At 43.2% G+C, this 21,185-nt stretch overlaps 1 pseudogene; it reads left to right on the forward strand.

Moving 5' to 3' along the window:
* The window catches only part of LOC141088507 (cytosol aminopeptidase-like), a 42,794-nt pseudogene extending 21,613 nt beyond the window's left edge, over positions 1–21,181 (forward strand).
* The last annotated feature ends 4 nt before the right edge of the window (positions 21,182–21,185 follow it).

Consider the following 21,185-nt stretch of genomic DNA (forward strand, 5'->3'; position numbering starts at 1 on the left):
ATTCGGCTGCTTCTGTCCTGTGTCACATCATCAATAAACACTAGTGACCCAGTGCCACTGGCAGCCATGCATGCCCAAGCCATCACACTGCCTCCGCCGTGTTTTACAGATGATGTGGTATGCTTTGGATCATGAGCTGTACCACGCCTTCGCCATACTTTTCTCTTTCCATCATTCTGGTAGAGGTTGATCTTGTTTTCATCTGTCCAAAGAATGTTCTTCCAGAACTGTGCTGGCTTTTTTAGATGTTTTTTTAGCAAAGTCCAGTCTAGCCTTTTTATTCTTGATGCTTATGAGTGGCTTGCACCGTGCAGTGAACCCTCTGTATTTACTTTCATGCAGTCTTCTCTTTATGGTAGATTTGGATATTGATACGCCTACCTCCTGGAGAGTGTTGTTCACTTGGTTGGCTGTTGTGAAGGGGTTTCTCTTCACCATGGAGATTATTCTGCGATCATCCACCACTGTTGTCTTCCATGGCGCCCAGGTCTTTTTGCATTGATGAGTTCACCAGTGCTTTCTTTCTTTCTCAGGATGTACCAAACTGTAGATTTTGCCACTCCTAATGTTGTAGCAATTTCTCGGATGGGTTTTTTCTGTTTTTGCAGCTTAAGGATGGCTTGTTTCACCTGCATGGAGAGCTCCTTTGACCGCTGTTTCCTTCCCAGCAAAACCTTCCAAATGCAAGCACCACACCTCAAATCAACTCCAGGCCTTTTATCTGCTTAATTGAGAATGACATAACGAAGGGATTACCCACACCTGTCCATGAAATAGCCTTGGAGTCAATTGTCCAATTTCTTTTGGTCCCTTTGAAAACAGGGTGGCACATGTTAAGGAGCTGAAACTCCTAAACCCTTCATCCAATTTTAATGTGGATACCCTCAAATGAAAGCTGAAAGTCTGAACTTCAACTGCATCTGAATTGTTTTGTTTAAAATTCATTGTGGTAATGTCTAGAACCAAAACTAGAAAAATGTTGTCTCTGTCCAAATATATATGGACCTAACTGTATGATAAGCGTACTACCTCATGTCACCGGTACTTTATAGCGTCCCCACTATTGACTGTCCAGTAGTTCCTTTGTTCTTCTTTTGTTGTGTCAATTTTAACATTAATAATAATAATAATATAATAATAATAATAATTAAACATTTTAAGGCTGGGTGCCCACGTTGCATTTTTGTATGCGTTTCCGCAGCGTTTGTGCCGGCTCAGACGCTGCAGAAATGCTTACAAGATGCTTCTAATTCATTTGCATGCATTTTTGGCTTTTTGTGCCAATGCATGCGTTTTTAACTGCTCAGGAATCGCTTAGCGGCTAAAAACGCAGCATGCTCATTAATTCCCGCATTGCTCAGCGTTTTTAGCCATCCCCAATGATCCCAGAAATCGCGTGTCAAAAAACACGTCAAAAACGCGTCAAAAATCGCGGAAAAAGACGCGCGTTTTCTGGGAAAGGGGATCCTTTTCCTGAGCGTTTAAAAACGCTAGCGTGGGCACATAGCCTAAAAGTATATACTCCTTGGTTATTTTCCTGTATTTTTGTTTTTTGTTTTTTGTGTGTGCGCAAATGTGATAACATTCAGCAAAATTGTCACATTATTGTACATATGGCACAAATATTGGGATAACAATATAATAAGTATACATTGGAAATCGTCCTAATGTAAAAATAAGGAAATATTGGTGGCAGATTAGTACTTCAGTTGTATAGTATTAGTGGTGATGTGGAGAATGCGGTTGCAATCTTACTCTTACACAGGTACATCTTTTGTTATTGTATCTTTTTTTTTTTCTTCCCTTTTTTTGCGTATTTGCTGCATATTAGAAAATCTGTGGACGGCTTCCATAAAGTTGGAAAAAAAATCATCTTTGTATCTAGCCTGCAGTGTGTTTACCCAGAATGATTTGTTCTATTTAGTGAAGAACTAGATGCCTGGCAAAAAGGAGTTTCCTACGCGAAGGGGCAGAACTTGGCTCGTTACTTGATGGAATCTCCAGCGAATTATGTGACTCCGTCAAAGTTTGCTGAGATAATTCAACAGAAGACTGGAGCATTGGGGGACGGGGTTAAGGTGCTCACTAGGTAAGACTGCGGACATATCTGCTGTAAATATTGCAGAAAGGATGAGATGTGAGATGAAGTGTTTCGCAAGAAATGCTTCTTCCAGGGGATATTCTAAATGTATTAATACAACCACCCCATCATTCTCTGCAGTATACCTTTCTTGTATGTATTTCATGTTTTGAGTTTTTTCTTTTTTGGGCTTTTTTTGTGCAATTTAGAACTCTTGTAACTAGGACTGAATTTTGGTTATTTGAATACATACAATGTTGCATTTTTTTTAACCAGTAGACTATAGTTACAGCGACTGTATGCCATGCAGTGATATGCTTCCACTTTGGTTTCCTAGATCAAAGTCCTGGATAGAAGAGCAACAAATGGGAGCGTTTTTAAGTGTGGCCAAAGGATCTGATGAGCCGCCGGTGTTCCTGGAAATCCATTATACTGGCAGCCGTGAGCCTAACGAGCCTCCTCTTGTGTTTGTGGGGAAAGGAGTTACTTTTGACAGGTCAGAGACACATCACGTACGGTATGACATTGGGTTGCACAACCTTTGAAAACACTTGCTGACTACTATTGGACAGTATGGAGGTTTTTTTACTTGTGTGTACCTAGATGATGGAAGCAATGTATTACTACTAGCACAGTCCCTGCCCCGGGCAGCAACTATCAGCTGGGCGCACATCCTCCTGATGAATATGTGCAGACTAAAACTACAGAGCATTTTGTGCCTTGTTGAAAGTACCACTGACCCCAAAATGTCTCTTTTTCTAAGTGGTGGGATTTCCTTGAAGCCATCATCTGGAATGGATGCAATGAGAGCGGATATGGGTGGTGCAGCGACGGTCTGTTCTGCCATCTTGACTGCTGCGACTCTCAAATTACCCATTAACCTCATTGGTAAGTAAGTGTGGTTATCCCCAAAAATTATCAGATGCACTTTTTAGTAAGAAAAACTTACTACTAAAAAGTGTGTGTCTTAAATTCCGGAGGAAGCTTCCTGTGATGGAGGAGAACGCAAACTCTAGTGGTTCACGAGCGACCCCGTACAAAGAACTGGCTCTGTGAACGAAGAGAGCCAGCATCCCAGTGAGGGCCACCTGAAGTCTCTGAATGGCTCTCACTGGGGGTAAAATTACAGTGTTTGGTGGCTGAAACCCTGCCAGCAGTTGTATTGGTTGGCTACACGTTTGCGGGGTTTCGGCAGTATAAAGTCCATTTTAAATGTGTGTATGTGTCCTCTAGGGTGATCTCACATTTAATTGGGATCCAAAGGAGCCTGCTCTCTTTGAGCGAAGCCAAATTATCCAGGTCACCCGAAAGAGTCAGACTGCCCATTACTAGACACCGCATCCTTTCCAATCACTGTGTGTCTATAAATGTGCAAATGTAGCGAGCAGTGTGCATCTATAAATGTGCAAATGTAGCAGAGCTGTGTGCATCTATAAATGTGGAAATGTAGCAGAGCTGTGTGCATCTATAAATGTGGAAATGTAGCCGAGCTGTGTGCATCTATAAATGTGCAAATGTAGCAGAGCTGTGTGCATCTATAAATGTGCCCATGTAGCAGAGCTGTGTGCAACTATAAATGTGGAAATGTAGCAGAGCTGTGTGCAACTATAAATGTGCAAATGTAGTGAGCTGTGTGCATCTATAAATGTGCAAATGTAGCAGAGCTGTGTGCAACTATAAATGTGGAAATGTAGCAGAGCTGTGTACAACTATAAATGTGCAAATGTAGCAAGCTGTGTGCATCTATAAATGTGGAAATGTAGCAGAACTGTGTGGAACTATAAATGTGCAAATGTAGTGAGCTGTGTGCATCAATAAATGAGCAAATGTAGCAGAGCTGTGTGCAACTATAAATGTGGAAATGTAGCAGAGCTGTGTGCAACTATAAATGTGCAAATGTAGCGAGCTGTGTGCATCTATAAATGTGATACGGCACAGACTTGAAAATCCACCAATAATAGAAAACAGCAAAAGAGCAAAAAGGTTTACCCGTCCAGGCATCCAGACAAATGCAGTCAGGATGCAGTGGACCCATATAATTAAGATGGCCAAAATATCAGCTTAGGATTTAGTGTTGGGTACCCGTAAACGTGGAGATTTTTGACGCAGGTTACGGGCTTGCGTATTTTGGCCAAAATGTCAGCCAATGCTCCACATTTTTTAATGTGTTTTTTGCACTTTTTATTCAGGGTGCAGTTGGGCCCATTTGGTCTTGTAAACTGCGGTGTCTGTTCACATGGCATGCATTTTGATAGCGCTGGGCCAGCCCGCCTGAGCTCATAGAAGGGTGTCTCTACTAGGCTGGCCTGGATGCTGTGCATGGCCATAGTGTGAACAGCGCCGCATACAAGTGTTTTGTTGTGCATTAACATACCAGGCAACCGCCCCCTCCATGTATTGGTAGGCTGCGAGCGGTTGTTTCATCGGTATTCTTGCACCTGTGTTGCCATCTTAACCCGTTCACGACCCCGAAAGTTGTTGTGCAATTTTTCCTGAGTACGCTGATACCCATATGTGGGGGGTAAACAACTGTTTGGGCACACGTCGGGGCTCGGAATGGAGAGAGCGCTGTTTGACATTTTGAACGCAAAATTGGCTGGAATAAATCGTGGCGCCATGTCGTTCGGAGACCCCGTGATGTGCCTAAACAGTGGAAACCCCTCAATTCTAACTCCAACTCTAACCCCAACACACCCCTAACCCTAATCCCAACCATAACCCTAACCACAACCCTAACGCCAACACACCCCTAACCCTAATCCCAACTCTAACCCTAACTACAAGCCTAACCCTAATCCCAGCCCTAACCCTAATTCCAACCCTAACCCTAATTTTAACCCTAATTCCAACCCTAACCCTAATTCTAGCCCTAACCCTAACCCTAATTCCAACCCTAACCCTAATTCCAACCCTAACCCTAATTCTAACCCTAATTCTAGCCCTAACTATAACCCTAATTACAACCCTAACCCTAGTTCGAACCCTAAATGGAAAAAAAAAATATTTTTTTTATTTTATTATTTGCGCCTGGCTATGGGGGTGATAAAAGGGGGGTGTATTTACTTTTTTTTCATTTTGATCACTGTGAGAGTGTATCACAGTGATCAAAATGAAAAATGAACGGGCAGCCGGCAAATTCATGGGCGCCGCCATCTTGAACAATGGCAGGCGCACTGCGCATGCGCCCGCCATTTTCCAAGATGGCGGGCCGCTGGGAGCCACGGCGGGACACCGGGAGCACCATCGGAGGTCCCAGGGGAGATCGGAAGGTGGGAGGGAGCGATAGGAAGGGGAGGGGGAGCAGATGATGACGGCGGCGGCAACCGGTTGTTTCATCGGTATTCTTGCACCTGTGTTGCCATCTTAACCCCTTCACGACCCATGACGCCTACGTAGGCGTCATGAAAAGTCGTGCCCAAACGACCTATGACGCCTACGTATGCGTCATGCTATAAATAGCCCCCCTGCGGGTCGGGTGACCGGGGTCACTGAAAGGTCACCCGACCCGCACACAGAGGACACTCTACGGTTAATCCCAGGAGGCGTGGCTTAACCCCCACGTGCCTACGATCGCTCTGTTTGGCTGTTTCACTTTTAACAGCCAATCAGCGATTTGTAATATTTCACCAATGAAATTTGGTGAAATATTACAATCCAGCCATGGCCGATGCTGCAATAGCATCGGACATGGCTGGACACCGACACCCGACCCCCCCCCCCACACCGACTGACCCCGGTCACCCGACCCGCAGGGGGGCTATTTATAGCATGACGCCTACGTAGGCGTCATAGGTCGTTTGGGCACGACTTTTCATGACGCCTACGTAGGCGTCATGGGTCGTGAAGGGGTTAAGATGGCAACACAGGTGCAAGAATACCGATGAAACAACCGGTTGCCGCCGCCGTCATCATCTGCTCCCCCTCCCCTTCCTATCGCTCCCTCCCACCTTCCGATCCCCCCTGGGACCTCTGATGGTGCTCCCGGTGTCCCGCCGTGGCTCCCAGCGGCCCGCCATCTTGGAAAATGGCGGGCGCATGCGCAGTGCGCCTGCCATTGTTCAAGATGGCGGCGCCCATGAATTTGCCGGCTGCCCGTTCATTTTTCATTTTGATCACTGTGATACACTCTCACAGTGATCAAAATGAAAAAAAAGTAAATACACCCCCCTTTTATCACCCCCATAGCCAGGCGCAAATAATAAAATAAAAAAAATATTTTTTTTTTCCATTTAGGGTTCGAACTAGGGTTAGGGTTGTAATTAGGGTTATAGTTAGGGCTAGAATTAGGGTTAGAATTAGGGTTAGGGTTGGAATTAGGGTTAGGGTTGGAATTAGGGTTATGGTTAGGGCTAGAATTAGGGTTAGGGTTGGAATTAGGGTTAAAATTAGGGTTAGGGTTGGAATTAGGGTTAGGGCTGGGATTAGGGTTAGGCTTGTAGTTAGGGTTAGAGTTGGGATTAGGGTTAGGGGTGTGTTGGCGTTAGGGTTGTGGTTAGGGTTATGGTTGGGATTAGGGTTAGGGGTGTGTTGGGGTTAGAGTTGGAGTTAGAATTGAGGGGTTTCCACTGTTTAGGCACATCACGGGGTCTCCGAACGCGACATGGCGCCACGATTTATTCCAGCCAATTTTGCGTTCAAAATGTCAAACAGCGCTCTCTCCATTCCGAGCCCCGACGTGTGCCCAAACAGTTGTTTACCCCCCACATATGGGTATCAGCGTACTCAGGAAAAATTGCACAACAACTTTCGGGGTCTAATTTCTCCTGTTACCCTTGGGAAAATAAGAAATTGGGGGCTAAAAAAATGATTTTTATTTTCACGGCTCTGAGTTATAAACTTCGGTGAAGCATTTGGGGGTTCAAAGTGCTCACCACACATCTAGATAAGTTCCTTGGGTGGTCTAGTTTCCAAAATGGGGTCACTTGTGGGGGGTTTCCACTGTTTAGGCACATCAGAGGCTCTGCAAACGTAACATGATGCCCGCAGACTATTCCATCAAGTCAGTATTTCAAAACGTCACTACTTCCCTTCCAAGCCCCGACATGTGCCCAAACAGTGGTCCCTCCCCACATATTGGGTACCAGCGTACTCAGGACAAACCGGACAACAACTTTTGGTGTCCAATTTCTCCTGTTACTATTGTGAAAATAAAAAATAGCGGGCTAAAAAATCAAATCAAAAAATCAAAAAAATTTTGAGGAAAAAAAAATATTTTTATTTACACAGCTCTGCGTTATACACTTCTGTAAAGCACCTGGGGGGTTCAAAGTGCTCACTATGCATCTAGATAACTTCCTTAGGGGGTCTAGTTTCCAAAATGGGGTGATTTGTGGGGGAGCTCCAAAGTGTAGGCAGACAGGGCCTCTCCAAACACGACATGGTGTCCGCTAACGATTGGAGCTAATTTTCCATTCAAAAAGTCAAATGGCGCTCCTTCCCTTCTGAGCCCTGCCGTGCGCCCAAACAGTGGTTCCCCCCCCCACATATGGGGTGCCAGCGTACTCAGGACAAACTGAACAGCAACTTTAGGGGTCCAATTTATCCTGTTACCCTTGTGAAAATAAAAAATATCGGGCTAAAAAAATCATTTTGAGGAAAAAAAAATGATTTTTTATTTTCATGGCTCTGCGTTTATAAACTTCTGTGAAGCACTTGGGGGTTCAAAGTGCTCACTACACATCTAGATAAGCTCCTTGGGGGTCTAGTTTCCAAAAGGGGGCATAATAGATGGCCATCTTGACTGGGGGCATAATAGATGGCAAACAGAAAAATATGATATCTAACATAGTATTTGACCAAAAAAGAGCGCCAAATGTTTTACCAGTATCTAGTGCATCACATAGCGACTATATTAGGCACCATGGATAAGTATCCAATAGCATAGGTGGATAAGGTAACCGCACATGCGCAAATGACCATAAAAAATTTATATACGGCCATCAAAGATGGAAACACACCTAATAGTAAGCGTAAAAAATACCAATGTATTTATATGAAAATTTATAGATTGTTACAAAGCATAAAAAATGATTAAACACAAGGGTTATAAGGATATAGGGTAACCCAACGTATTCCAGTCCTATACAGGTTTATGACAACAATATATATACCCCATGCATTAGTTTAGTCAAAAATTATAGCCATAAAAATGTACATAGTCCTATTATAATCTAAATGGAATAAGTTAGCCCAAAAATAATGCTATTACAATGAAATATAAAGAATAATCTCTATCAGCCGCATTATTATGCATTGCCCCCATATATATAACTACATATGCTTGTAAATAGAGGTGTATACAGCCATATATCAATGATCACCACATAGAAGTCCACCCATAAAAAATGGAAAAAAAATGGGCAACAAAGAGAACACATCTTCATCTTCTTGTATAGGAGAATGTTGATATATTCATAGAAGAGACGATCATATTTATCCAAAGCCTCCAGAAGATATTTCGGACCCAGACAACCCAACCAAAAAGATGCCAAATCTAAAAGACTAAAATAAAACAAAGTTAAAAAAGACACAACAAATGTCACTCCAGAAGTGTAACAGTACCACAACGGGGGAATAGGTGGAGGAGAAGAGGGAAAGATAAATGGAAAACTCACAAAAATGGAACGAATGAAAGACATTCGTTAAGGCCATATGGATGGACTGTTTTCAATTTCCAAATCCATTTAGCTTCTAATTGACTCAATCTTTTAGAGAGACCCCCACCTCGAATATCAATTTTCAGGGCCTCAATGCCCCATACCATAAGTGAGGTGGAATCACAGCCATGGTGCTCCTTGAAATGTCTAGGTATAGTCCTCAGGGTGGAAGCATCCGTGTGGCCACGAGCCGCCTGAATCCCCAACACGTGCTCCCTGACTCGGACCTTGAATTGTCGCGTAGTAAGGCCTACATAAATAAGGCCACAGGGACACGTAGCATAGTATACGACATACCTAGTCGTACAGGTAATGCGTTGTCTAATACTGAAGACCTGATCTCCACTCGAATTGTTAAATTCAGTACACCGCATAATGTTGGGGCAGGCGACACAGTGGCCACACGGATAACAACCAACCCCGGGAATGTGACCATCCAGAAAGGTAGTTTTAGAGCCCACAGCGTAGTGGCTCATAACCAGATGATCCCTTAAGTTTCTAGACCGTCGGAACGCCATGGCTGGTCTCTCTGTTGTGATCCTGTTAATGACCGGGTCAATGCGGAGGATAGGCCATGCTTTATCAAGGGCAGAACGAACAGCCTCTGATCTAGAGCTAAAAGTAGTAATAAACCTAACAGTTTGGTTACCCCTAGATGTATTGGACATCCCTGATCTATATAATAAATCCTGCCTAGTAGCATGCTTAGCTCGATTGAAAGCAATTTTGATGGATCTCCGGCTATAGCCACGTTCTAGAAATCGTTGACGAAGCTCATCCGCCCGATGAAAGAATGTCTCATCTGTAGAACAGATACGGCGCAGTCGTAAAAATTGACCGATGGGTACCGCCTTAATGACATGTCTTGGATGTGCGGATGAGGCGTGCAGCAAGGAATTTGTCGCGGTAATCTTTCTAAATATGTCTGTTTGCACCATCCCATAGGGGTCCCTCCTTACGGTAACGTCCAAAAAGTCCAATTCATTAGCATCAGATGTGAACGTAAGTATAATATTACGGTCATTGCTGTTCAATTTTGAGATAAGCTGCGCAAGGTCGACGGAGCTGCCTTGCCAGATGAAGAATATATCATCAATGTACCGCGTCCAAAGGGGGACACGGCACATTGACGCATCCTCATCTGACAAAAAGAGGTCCCTCTCCCACAGCCCCAGGAATAGGCCAGCATAGGTGGGCGCAAAGGCCGCACCCATGGCGGTCCCCTGGAGCTGGAGGTAGAAGGACCCCTTGAACACAAAAAAATTGTGCGTGAGGGTGAACTCTAATAGTTCCAGCAGAAGGTCCCTAAGCCTGGGAGCCAAAGGAGAAGTCTCCAAAAAGAATTTCACGGCTCTCGGGCCATCCGAATGTCTGATGTTAGTATATAGGGACTCCACATCTGCTGAAACTAGAAGAGTGTCACCCTCAAGGCAGAGTCTGTTGACCCTGCGCAGCAGATCCCCAGTGTCACGGAGGAAGGAAGGGAGGCTCATAACAAGAGGTTGCAGGTGGTAATCTATCCATTTGTTTATATTTTCCAGAAAGTTGCCACGTCCCGACACTATAGGTCGTCCGGGTGGCACCGAGGAGCTCTTATGTATCTTAGGGAGCAGATACAGAGTTGGGATCGTGGGTTCAGGAACCATTAATGCTGAAAATAATGGTTTGGTGATAACGCCATCCCGTAGAGATCTTTTCAGAATTGTTTCCAGCTGAGATAAGTATGAGAGGGGGTTATAGGTCAATTTTCTATAACAGGTCTACCTCCAGCTCCAGGGGACCGCCATGGGTGCGGCCTTTGCGCCCACCTATGCTGGCCTATTCCTGGAGCTGTGGGAGAGGGACCTCTTTTTGTCAGATGAGGATGCGTCAATGTGCCGTGTCCCCCTTTGGACGCGGTACATTGATGATATATTCTTCATCTGGCAAGGCAGCTCCATCGACCTTGCGCAGCTTATCTCAAAATTGAACAACAATGACCGTAATATTATACTTACGTTCACATCTGATGCTAATGAATTGGACTTTTTGGATGTTACCGTAAGGAGGGACCCCTATGGGATGGTGCAAACAGACATATTTAGAAAGATTACCGCGACAAATTCCTTGCTGCACGCCTCATCCGCACATCCGAGACATGTCATTAAGGCGGTACCCATCGGTCAATTTTTACGACTGCGCCGTATCTGTTCTACAGATGAGACATTCTTTCATCGGGCGGATGAGCTTCGTCAACGATTTCTAGAACGTGGATATAGCCGGAGATCCATCAAAATTGCTTTCAATCGAGCTAAGCATGCTACTAGGCAGGATTTATTATATAGATCAGGGATGTCCAATACATCTAGGGGTAACCAAACTGTTAGGTTTATTACTACTTTTAGCTCTAGATCAGAGGCTGTTCGTTCTGCCCTTGATAAAGCATGGCCTATCCTCCGCATTGACCCGGTCATTAACAGGATCACAACAGAGAGACCAGCCATGGCGTTCCGACGGTCTAGAAACTTAAGGGATCATCTGGTTATGAGCCACTACGCTGTGGTCTCTAAAACTACCTTTCTGGATGGTCACATTCCCGGGGTTGGTTGTTATCCGTGTGGCCACTGTGTCGCCTGCCCCAACATTATGCGGTGTACTGAATTTAACAATTCGAGTGGAGATCAGGTCTTCAGTATTAGACAACGCATTACCTGTACGACTAGGTATGTCATATACTATGCTACGTGTCCCTGTGGCCTTATTTATGTAGGCCTTACTACGCGACAATTCAAGGTCCGAGTCAGGGAGCACGTGTTGGGGATTCAGGCGGCTCGTGGCCACACGGATGCTTCCACCCTGAGGACTATACCTAGACACTTCAAGGAGCACCATGGCTGTGATTCCACCTCACTTATGGTATGGGGCATTGAGGCCCTGAAAATTGATATTCGAGGTGGGGGTCTCTCTAAAAGATTGAGTCAATTAGAAGCTAAATGGATTTGGAAATTGAAAACAGTCCATCCATATGGCCTTAACGAATGTCTTTCATTCGTTCCATTTTTGTGAGTTTTCCTTTTATCTTTCCCTCTTCTCCTCCACCTATTCCCCCGTTGTGGTACTGTTACACTTCTGGAGTGACATTTGTTGTGTCTTTTTTAACTTTTTTAACTTTGTTTTATTTTAGTCTTTTAGATTTGGCATCTTTTTGGTTGGGTTGTCTGGGTCCGAAATATCTTCTGGAGGCTTTGGATAAATATGATCGTCTCTTCTATGAATATATCAACATTCTCCTATACAAGAAGATGAAGATGTGTTCTCTTTGTTGCCCATTTTTTTTCCATTTTTTATGGGTGGACTTCTATGTGGTGATCATTGATATATGGCTGTATACACCTCTATTTACAAGCATATGTAGTTATATATATGGGGGCAATGCATAATAATGCGGCTGATAGAGATTATTCTTTATATTTCATTGTAATGGCATTATTTTTGGGCTAACTTATTCCATTTAGATTATAATAGGACTATGTACATTTTTATGGCTATAATTTTTGACTAAACTAATGCATGGGGTATATATATTGTTGTCATAAACCTGTATAGGACTGGAATACGTGGTTTACCCTATATCCTTATAACCCTCGTGTTTAATCATTTTTGATGCTTTGTAACAATCTATAAATTTTCATATAAATACATTGGTATTTTTTACGCTTACTATTAGGTGTGTTTCCATCTTTGATGGCCGTATATAAATTTTTTATGGTCATTTGCGCATGTGCGGTTACCTTATCCACCTATGCTATTGGATACTTATCCATGGTGCCTAATATAGTCGCTATGTGATGCAGTAGATACTGGTAAAACATTTGGCGCTCTTTTTTGGTCAAATACTATGTTAGATATCATATTTTTCTGTTTGCCATCTATTATGCCCCCAGTCAAGATGGCCGCGATCATTTTGTGGCCGTCTGCGCATGCGCGGGTGACGCGCGCCTAACTCCACCCCCATCCGCCCGTGGTCTGGCGTCTGACATCACGGGGCCCCGTGTATTGTCAGCGCCAGCCCGGACGTGTTGGTGGGTGGGTGGTTGGTCGCTCCCCTGATTGGCGATCAGGTTTATTTGGACCCCTATTTATAGTACACCCGGTGGCCTTTTATGACACACCCCCTGAGGAAGGAAGCGGTGTAGCTTCCGAAACGTACGTTGGGCTGTTTTCCTTGCGCCGGTGGTCCAGTGCCCCCTTAGGTATGAGTATTATGTTTGTATTTTGATCTCTCATAACCCCCTTCTTTGGGGTTGCCTGACGGTCTGGGGATTTTACCCTTTATTTCACTATGACTAGTCGGCTTGTATATACCACTAATGGAGATACATTATACCATATTGATATACCTTAGGGAATCTCTGTACCTCTGTGCATTCTGCTTGTGTCACTTCTGTCATGCCAATTTTTATCTGTGTCCTTAATAAAGATTCATGTTATTTCTACCTATTTTGGATGTTTATGCACTGTTTTTTCGGTTGCTTCTTTATAAGAGGTACAGGGAGTGGACTGCTGAGGACTGGGGTAAAGTCATTTTCTCTGATGAATCCCCTTTTCGATTGTTTGGGAAGTCTGGAAAACGGCTTATTCGGAGAAGACCAGGTGAGCGCTACCACCAGTCTTGTCTCATGCCAACTGTCAAGCATCCTGAAACCATTCATGTGTGGGGTTGCTTCTCAGCCAAGGGAATGGGCTCTCTCTCAGTCTTGCCTAAAAACACAGCCATGAATAAAGAATGGTACCAGAATGTCCTCCAAGAGCAACTTCTCCCAACCGTCCAAGAGCAGTTTGGCGATCAACAATGCCTTTTTCAACATGGAGTACCTTGCCATAAAGCAAAGGTGATAACTAAATGACTCAGAGAACAAAACATAGAGATTTTGGGACCATGGCCTGGAAACTCCCCAGATCTTAATCCCATTGAGAACTTGTGGTCAATCATCAAGAGACGGGTGGACAAACAAAAACCTTCAAATTCAGACAAAATAAAAGCATTGATTTTGCAAAAATGGACTGCTATCAGTCAGGATTTGATCCAGAAGTTGATTGAGAGCATGCCAGGGAGAATTGCTGAGGTCCTGAAGAAGGGTCAACACTGCAAATATTGACTTGCTGCATTAACTCATTCTAACTGTCAATATAACCTTTTGCTACTCATAATATGACTGCAATTATATTTCTGTATGTGATAAAAACATCTGACAAACACACATAAAAACCAGAGGCCAGCAGATCATGTGAAAATATAATATTTGTGTCATTCTCAAAACTTTTGGCCATGACTGTAGATAAGTTCCTTGGAGGGTCTAGTTTCCAAAATGGGGTCACTTGTGGGGGAGCTCCAGTGTTTAGGCACACAGGGACACTCCAAACGCGACATGGCAACCGCTAAATATTACAGTATATTTTCCATTCAAAAAGTCAAATGGCGCTCCTTCCCTTCTGAGCCCTGCCATGCGCCCAAACAGTGGTTTATGACCACATATGAGGTATCGGTGTACTCAGGAGAAATTGCCCAACAAATTTTAGGATCCATTTTATCCTGTTGCCCTTGTGAAAATGAAAAAATTGATGCTAAAAGAAAATTTTTGTTGGAAAAATTAAAATGTTCATTTTTTCCTTCCACATTGCTTTAGTTGCTGTGAAGCACCTGAAGGGTTAATAATCTTCTTGAATGTAGTTTTGAGTAGCTTGAGGGGTGCAGTTTTTAGAATGGTGTCACTTTTGGGTATTTTCTGCCATATAAACCCCTCAAAGTGACTTCAAATGTGAGGTGGTCCCTAAAAAAAATGGTTTTGTAAATTTTGTTGTAAAAATGAGAAATCGCTGGTCAACTTTTAACCCTTATAACTTCCCAACAAAAAAAAAATTTGTTTCCGAAATTGTGCTGATGTAAAGTAGACATGTGGGAAATGTTATTTATTAACTATTTTTTGTCACATAACTCTCTGGTTTAACAGAATAAAAATTCAAAATGTGAAAATTGCAAAATTTTCAAAGTTTTCGCCAAATTTCCGTTTTTTTCACAAATAAATGCAAACATTATCGACCTAAGTTTACCACTAACATGAAGCCCAATATGTCATGAAAAAACATTCTCAGAATCGCTAGGATCCGTTGAAGCGTTCCTGAGTTATTACCTCATAAAGGGACACTGGTCAATATTGTCAAAAATGGCCAGGTCGCTAAGGTCAAAATAGGCTGGGTCATGAAGGGGTTAATTGTATGGGTCCACTGCATCCTGATGGTGCATTTGTCTGGAGGCCTGTACGGGTAAACCTTTTTGCTCTTTTGCTGTTTTCCATCTATAAATGTGGAAATGTAGCAGAGCTGTGTGCATCTATAAATGTGCAAATGTAGCAGAGCTGTGTGCATCTATAAATGAGCAAATGTTTCAGAGCTGTGTCTATACGTAGCAGATCTGTGTGTGTATAATACACATTAACAATTGATCTATTACATTCCTATTCTACCCTAGTGCATTAAAATTAGTGATCATGACCTCTCCATTTTACCCGGGAAGTTTTAGTTAGTAGGAAAAATGTTTTTCCTATTTTGTGCTCTCTAAACCTAGAGTGTAGTGCAAAATAATACAGTATTTATCTTTCAATTTTAGTTATATAAAGGCTATATGAAAATGACAGTTTTATTCACTTTTACTTTTATGCCACCAATTGAACCACATACCGTGGTATGAGCTGTGTACACAAATTTGTGGAATATTTGAAAATTAATTTTGTTTTAAATGCAGTGGAACAATTTTTAAAAATCTGGCTGTAAATGTTTTCCCCTCCCAATTTAAGTACGGTAACTTCCGACACATCAACTGTTTTGATTAATGGTGTCGGAGTGCTGAAACCTTCGCAGACCACTTATATACTTTTGTGAGCATATACAATGCTAACCCTGCCCCTCCAAAAATGAGCTAAAAGGGCACAATTCTGATTATAGTGCCCCTGACCTTTTTGTTTTATGGATCAGTGGGGGGGTGCTAAACTCGCATACCCTCACTGATCAAAACTTAAAGCGTTTAAGTGTGACATATAAAAAGTTCTCTAAAATTGCTTTTTGTCTTCCATGGAGGGGGGGAGAATTGCCCAGAATTGTGGCACTTTTTTTTGTGAAGTTTCTCTAAAAGAAAAAAAAACTGAAGAGGGAGATTGGAGTAGATAGCTGACCTGCATTTTTTCTTTTTAAATCCATTGATGAATCGGACAAAAACTCCACGAAACCACCCAAACTCTGGCAACAATGGCGGGGACAGCAAAAACAGAAAAATAGACACGTAAACACACAAAAATAAACTTTAAAACAGGCAAAATGCGATAATGGATTACTTTCTTGTCCCATCCCATGGACCACTTTTTAGGACATTTTTTTTATATTTGATTATTCTGCAGTAAATTACTTAAAAAAATCAATTTGGTACAAAGTAAAACACCCGTCACGCAGCGGCTTATCAGAACAGTAGGAAGTCGGCCAAGTCTTTGGTCCTGTTGCCAAGAGGCTCCCAAACAGCGGCCATTGTAGTTACTCAGCATTGGTCCTAGGTTTTCTATGGCATCTCTACTCCTGTCTGATACTTTTTATCTTGTATGTAATATGTTTCTGTAAAACTAATGATGGTGTTAATCTCGTCCTGTAAGGTTTGGCTCCACTGTGAAAATATGCCCAGCGGCAGAGCTAATAAGCCTGGGGATGTGGTGAAGGCCAAGAACGGGGAAGACCATCCAGGTAATCTTCACCCATTGCCGGCTGTGGTGACGGCCATTATCCTGACTAGTAGGAGTTTAGTAGGGTGACGAATACAAATATCAGCTTTGCCCTAGGTTTCCTCAGCTTTTGGCTCCCTAGTAAACATGATATAAATGGAGATCTGGCCCCTGGGTTTATGCTCTTATCTCATTGTAACCCAAGGCAATGTGTAGCGGGGCCTGTGATGGGTTGGACCATTAGATGTACATGGTCAGTGTGAAGCTGGAAAGTGTTCTGTACCAACACCACCAAACAATGGAGAACCAGCTCAAAACTCGCCACCCTGAGCCATTGTTAGTAGTGCTATCCAGTTCAAAGTGGCACTGAGGAGTGGCCATACATTTGTCATGTATAGTCAATGGCGTAGCGTGTGTTGGGGGCCCCGGTAAGGCAAGTGTTTTCATTGTGCTGTGTAGTATTAGTATAGAGTCCCTTACACTAATCCAGTACTGAACCCCCAAACATATTATTGTTTTTGTTTTTTAACCCCTTACTGATATCTGTCGGCACCCTGTCTTTGATGCGAGCTCAGGAACTGAGATTGCATCTTTCCCAGCAGATGATGGCTGTGTTATTCAGCCATCATCTGCCTCTAACATCCTCGTGTAGAGCGGAGCTCTGTCCACAGGTGTTAACCTGTTAAACTTAGCTGCCAGTCTTTTGACAGCGGCATTCACAGCTCACGTCCTGAGGAGCGCGCTGTTCTAATTGGCTGTTGGCTCCAATGCGAGGTGCTCGCGGTCTCACAATGGGTTGCCATGACAGCTGGGGGTCTGCTGAAGACTCCTTATGGCTGTCATGGTGGTGCTCCAATGAGAGCGGGATTTTTTCCTATATAAAGCAACACTGGTATTGCTTAATCCTATATATCCAAGGAGGATAATGGTAGACACTTCACTATTCAATACACCACCTATATCTGTTCCTGCAATAGTCAGTAGCTGTCAGATAGGAAGAGATTCCAGCTTCATAATTAAAATATTGACTTTTTCGATGGATATATAAAAACAAATTACAATTGAAAAGACAAGGCAAGAAGCCTCCACAGAAGGGGGACACGAGCAAAATATAAACCCATCCCACAATAGTGGATAAATTGCTGTATTCAGTCCTTCAGGGTTTAGATTTATTACAGTGCAGGATCTTTCTAGAATAGACCACGATAGAGCCGGATTGTTCTCTAATGCCACCAGTTTTGTGACTATTATAGATAAAGTGCGAGTCCTATATTTCAATAGAATACAGATATCTAACCGCAAGATGAAGGGTTCTCCTCTAATAAGTATTGATCCCTTGCCCTGTACTGATCAGATCTGAACAGCAATTTAGTTTGTTTTATTTTATAGATGGCAAAGTAGTAAATCCATGACTGCTGCTGTTTCCTCACAGGTAGATAACACTGACGCGGAGGGACGGCTGCTGTTGGCGGACGCTCTGTGTTACGCACACAACTTTAATGCAAGAGCGATCGTAAATGCAGCGACATTAACAGGTATGGGAGCTGCGTACACATGATGGAAGGGGCTGGAAGAATGTACACATGGGCTCCGATTCATTAAGTGTGGGGTCTCAACGTCAGAGGCGCGCGCCACTTAGGATGCCCCAAACTCGTTATCACTGCTGTGCGGATCCATGCACCTCGCAAGAAACAGGACTGGAGTAACACTTGTAGAGTAAGAATCACCCCCCACTTTTGATGAATTTAATGGGCGGGTGTAGCCAGGCCCCATCCCCCTTCACCAGCTCAGAATAGATGATCCGTTACTGATCGGTGAGGGTCTGACCAGGGAATAACTGTCCCTGATTGAGCTTTTTTTTTTTAATTCAAGTTACAAAATTGAGTGGCAGATTGGATACTTGATTACTGCTCCATACCTCCTCTTACGGGGCTGCCAGAAAAAGCCGAGTGCAGCACTGGGCAGCCCCCCATAGGATGAGCAGAGCAGCGGTCAGGTATCTGCATTGCCGCTCTATTTAACCAGAGATAAAAGTTCCAATTTTGCCGATCAATACGGTTACCGATCAGTAAGATTTCACCAGTAGACTTGGGCGACTTTGCAGAGGGAACCCGGGTTCCTGGATCACGCCTGCCCATCAGCTGATCGCCGCCGCAGCTGCATATGTCACATGCTGTGACTGACACAGGCGCGACACATGCAGCTGCAGAGCCGTTCAGCCGGTGTGATCCAGGAAGCCGGGTTCCCTCTGCAGCTTATTTGGTAAGCGCTTATAGCTTGCCGAATAAGAGGGAACCCGAACAAATTCGCTCAACTCTAATCACCAGTCCTATGGATGGGTAATAACTGGAGAACCCTTTTAATTTGGATTTCAAAAAAATATAATTAATGTATGTCGTAGAGAAATAATGTTTGTTTTTTCTTTAGCTGTATATTTTATTAGTTTTGCATTGTCTGTCTGGTGGTCTGTGCTTTATGGCGGCTGCAATTGGGTGGAATATGAATGGTGGAAGAAGTGTCAGTAGACACAACCAGCTACCAGGATGTGATTGGTGCAGATGGAGCCCGGCTTTATCCGTTTCACTTTGTGGGATTGTACTGCAGCTGTATGCAGTTATTGTATGTAGATGTCTGCCTGTGTCTTCTCACGAGGAGCACGGCTCACCGGGAATTGTTGTGTAGGTGCAATGGACGTAGCCCTGGGATCTGCAGCCACTGGAGTCTTCACCAATTCTTCTTGGCTTTGGAATCACCTTCAAGAGGTCGGAAACATTTTACTTTCTATCTTCTTGTCATAACATGCTCTTCTGTCTGAATCATTGTTCATTTCACTTTATTCCCCCCCCTTTCCTTATTCCAGTAGCTCTTTATTTGTCCACTAACATAACTGTACGAGAGATTTTTTTTTTTTTTTTTTTTGGGTTGGGAGGAGGGTGTGTTCTAGTTTTGAAAGACACCATTCACTTTTTGTACTATATTTGTCTTTTTTTTTTAATTTTTTTTTTTATAGCGCTCATTGTGCAGTAAATGACCTGGAACACAATTATTCAGGTCAGTGCAATTACAACAGTGCCAAAGCTGCATAGGTTTGGGCTCCCCCCTTTGTTTGGTCTTAAAGAAAACATTTGGAACTTTTGTAATAAATAAAAAGAATAAAAAAATTTCTTCCATTCATATAGCTGTGCAAGAGCTTGTTTTTCACATGGCGAGATTTTTTTTTCTCTTTCTTTTCCTTGACCCAATTATGGGGTCCATGCAACGTTTTGATTTTTCACTGCATTTTTTGGAGGTTATGTTGACCAAAAAAATGTTCAGTTTGGCTTTATTTTTTGTCTTTTCCAGTATTGTAATTCTTAACATTTTTCATTGTTTTTCCTTCATTTTGCAGCAATGCCAAATAGATTCAGATCAGGAAAAGGAATTCAATTCATACTGTCAGGGTGTGTTTTTCTTTACTTGAACTTGTTCTGTATACTGCAGCAATATATAGTAAAAATTACCAGTCGCCTATTAAGATAGGGCAAGGCTGCGTAGGAGCACAAAGATGGAGGCAATGAGGGCCTTCAGAAGGTGTCTGGCTGCCAACGAAACCATCAGCACCTTCCCATTCAGCACTATTTCAGCTGTCATACAGCGATCTGAGCTAGCTCCAGTTGTTGCTACTAGAGGCAGTTGCCAGCTGTGTAACACTGCCAGCATCTGTTCTGTATGGGGGCGGCTCAGCTCCTGAGAGAACTCCGTACACCTGCACCTTTTGTGGGAAGGCACCAAGTATGTATTCTAGACCTGTGGGATGTCCTCCACATTGCTGAATTTACTTCTGATGTTTCATGTTCCTTCCAGGCCAGCGTTGTGACTGGGGATCGTGTATGGAGAATGCCTCTCTTTGATCATTACACTAAACAAGTGACTGAGTCGGCCCTCGCAGACCTTAATAATGTCGGGAAGTACAGCAGGTAATGGATGTAAATATGGTGGTTGTAGTAGGTTTCTAAAGTATCTCATAGAGCGACCCCCGCCTCTGAGACCTCCATCCATCACCAAAACGGAGATCCAGATTTGCTCATCTGTTGGAATTCCTATAGAAATGATTGGTGAGATCCTAACCACATGGGTGCACCCCTACAGGATATGTCATCAATTTCTATCATGGGAATATTATTATTATTATTGGGTTTTTTTTTTTCCTTTTTATGTGGATTTTATTAAAAAATAAACCTACAATTTCCACATCAGTAGTATACATGAGGTAATGTATCTTGCTCCACAGAAACTAATGAAAGGTTTTCTTCTCGCAGATCTGGGGGTGCGTGTACGGCCGCGGCTTTCTTGAAGGAGTTTGTCACGTCCCCGCACTGGGCTCACCTGGATATAGCCGGAGTCATGTCCAACAAGGATGAGGTCCCTTATCTGCGCAAGGGCATGTCCGGCCGCCCCACAAGGACTCTGGTAGAATTCGCCGATCTGCTGAGTAAGGACAAGAAGCCCAAATAATCCGGACATCAGTTACCGGATCTGCTTCGTCCTATGTGGACGTAATGAACTAAAGCGCAATGACCTTGCTATGCACTTATTTTTTTTACTAACACGACCAAAGCAAATCTAGAATCTGCGCCTCCATCTTCAGATGATTCTGCAATTTTAATACATCTACGTGCTGAGTGGAGAAATGTCTGAAAATAAAGAAAAAATCAAAAATTTTATCTG

Source organism: Dendrobates tinctorius, unplaced genomic scaffold (assembly GCF_039654945.1).
Source record: "Dendrobates tinctorius isolate UK_male_01 unplaced genomic scaffold, ASM3965494v1 ptg000039l, whole genome shotgun sequence".
Lineage (NCBI taxonomy): Eukaryota > Metazoa > Chordata > Amphibia > Anura > Dendrobatidae > Dendrobates > Dendrobates tinctorius.